Source organism: Miscanthus floridulus, chromosome 11, assembly GCF_019320115.1.
Source record: "Miscanthus floridulus cultivar M001 chromosome 11, ASM1932011v1, whole genome shotgun sequence".
Lineage (NCBI taxonomy): Eukaryota > Viridiplantae > Streptophyta > Magnoliopsida > Poales > Poaceae > Miscanthus > Miscanthus floridulus.
In genome coordinates, this window is record NC_089590.1 from 18,149,574 (window position 1) to 18,152,395 (window position 2,822).

The 2,822-nt window shown below is 40.6% G+C and overlaps 1 non-coding gene across 1 annotated transcript; it reads left to right on the forward strand.

Moving 5' to 3' along the window:
• The first annotated feature begins 2,371 nt into the window (after window positions 1-2,371).
• LOC136495011 (small nucleolar RNA R71) lies at window positions 2,372-2,478 on the forward strand. Its single transcript, XR_010768805.1, has one exon. It is a non-coding gene; the product is annotated as a small nucleolar RNA R71 (small nucleolar RNA).
• Window positions 2,479-2,822: the final 344 nt, after the last annotated feature.

Consider the following 2,822-nt stretch of genomic DNA (forward strand, 5'->3'; position numbering starts at 1 on the left):
CTTGTTACACCATGAAAATTATTCACATGGGGCTTAAGGATGCAATAATATTTTTATTTTCTTTTCTTATGCGATGATGATATGAAGTAATAAAACTTTTCATTTTTCTTTATATACAAAAAATGAAATATAACTAGATGTATGCATATATTTTTAATTAATGCAATGCAAATGTAGAAAAGTACATGTGCTAAAGTAAGAACAATTCATGCAATACTGAAAATAAATATGGTTAACTACCGATATTACCTCATGGTGAGGGTTCAGATTTTTAAGTCCTCCGAATAGGACTTTACTCTAGTCTTATTCATTCTTTAGGTGAATCATCCGATCTCGGTGATGGAGACCCTGATGGGTGCACCTCTTGTGATTCTGATGATGTCACCTTCTCCTTCCACACCTGCTTGGCCAGTAGGCTTGACCTAGGCAGTGTAGATTCTTTTTTCATAAATTCTTCAGGTTGTTCATCTTCCTCCCATTCATTCCACAGGGGTTGGTTCCCTTAATGTCAGAATGATTGACTTCTCCTCCTAGAGTGGTTCTTCTTTGGCTACTCATAATTAGTATAACTATTGAAATAACAACGTACCTTTTCTTCAGGGAATTGGAAGTGGACTTGTGCAGATCCGACGGAGATGATCGCGTTAGTGGTGTTGAGGAACGGTCTTCCTAGGATGATGGGTGTATTGTCTTCTTCTTCTCCCATGTCCAAAACCTTGAAGTCAGTAGGGGCAAAGTGGTCGTGTATTCTTACAATAATGTCATTTGCTTTCCTTCCAGGAATCGGATTGATTGGTCTACCATCTGCAACTACATATATGTAGGGTACAAGGGTTCGTTACCAAAATACTATTCATATGTTAGCTTGGACATTATGTTGACACCCGATCCAATGTCGCAGAAGGTCTTGTGGAAGATTCTTTGTACAATGGTACACTCGATCATCGGTACACCAAGATCATCCTTCTTGGCAAGGAATGGTGAAGCGAGGAGGTGGTCGTACTCTATTCTAAGTGTGTTGATCATGTTGACTGATTCTTCTTGTGGCTACTTGAACTTGTTCTTCCTTCTTCTTCTATTATTCTTCTTCTTAGTCATTGTTGTCTATTTGGACAGGTATGACATCTAAGGATGTCCGGGAGATTGCAGGATATGATTCTTGAAAGAAAACTTTTCCTTTTTATGCTTAATTGTAAAATAGATCTTGGCACTGTCCGTGTAGATGGTGGCCTTTGTGGAGCTTAGGAAAGGTTGGCCCAAGATGATGGGTGCCCTTTCATCTCCACCTATTTCCAAAACCACAAAATCTATGGGAACATATGATTGTCCCACTTGAAAAATGGCATCTTTAAGAACTCCCTTGGGGTAGTAGAGTGACTGATTTGCAAGTTGTGAATGCATATTTGTGTACAACAAAGGATCTCCTAGGATTTTCTCATAAATTACCTTAGGCATGATGTTGACACTTGCTCCAAAGTCATAGATAGCTTCCTAGAAGATGTGAGGTCCAATGGCGACGGGGATGACAGGTCTCCCTAGGTCGCCCTTCTTTTCTGGCAAGGTATAATCTATTCACCTTTTTGTCGATGGCTCTGTGTAGTATTAAGCTACATTGTGAATATCGACAAGATTTGTAGTTTCTAAATCTTCTAGTTGCCCCAGAATCTTACCTTTGTCAGATGGAGGAACAACAGCCGTCAACTGAGCTATTTGTGATTCTATCATTTTATTAAAGCTATGCTGGTTCTTAATGGCAGAAGCAAAGCTATCCATTCTATTACTTATATTTTCTAGAATTTTATCATTGGTAGCTACCTTCTTAGGTAATCCTTCCATGAGTCTAGATTGGCTAGTAATTAATTCTGTTAAGGGTGGTTGATTGAAGTTATTATAATTGTTACGTTGAGGGTTACCTTGGTAGTTACTTTGGTAGTTTGGCCTCTGTTGCTGGTTCCATCCTTGATTTTGTTGAGGACAAAAGTAGTTGTTGACAAAGTTCACATCCTCATGGGTTTTAGGGTAGTTGTTCCATAAATGCCCAGTGTTTCCACACTCTTCTCATGTCATACAGGAATCATGAATGTGCATGACTTCTTTCTTCTCATTAGCTTGGTCTTTGAGCTTCTCCATCAGTAGGTCCATCTTGGCAGATAGCATATCTACCTCCTTGAGTTGATGCATACCTCCACCCCTCTTATGGGTCTAAACTCATTCTTCATTCCAACCTTGGTTGGAGGCCATCTTCTCTACAAGAGTTGTTGCAGCGGGAAGTGTGAGTGACAGAAATGCACCTCTGGCTACAGCATCCATAGTCTCATGAGTACTGTTGGTTAACCAATGGTAGAAGGTCTGCATGAGTAGCCAATTTTCTATCCCATGATGGAGACATTCTGCAATGTAGTCTTGAAAGCATCCCCATGCCTCAATGATAGATTCATCATGTTGTTGCTAGAAGCTTGAGATTCTCTGACAAAGAGCATTGGTCATGCCCGTGGGAAAGAACTTGGCTAGGAAGGCAGTGGAGCAGTTATCCCATGTAGTCTTTCTATCTTTGTTGGTGTAGAACCACTACTTCGCCTTCCCCAAAAGTGAGAATGGGAAGAGGCAAAGTAGTATGGTGTCCTTGGTTATTCCTTGGATGGTGAAAGTGCTACAGATCTCCAGGAAGTGTTGGAGATGTGCACTCGCATCTTCATGTGCCTTTTCACAAAACTAGCTAGCTTGCACCATGTTGATGAGAGCTGGCTTGAGCTCGAATCCATCATCTCCAACATTGACATTAGGTCCAGCACGGATGTTGGTAGTGGTTGGAGTAGAGAATT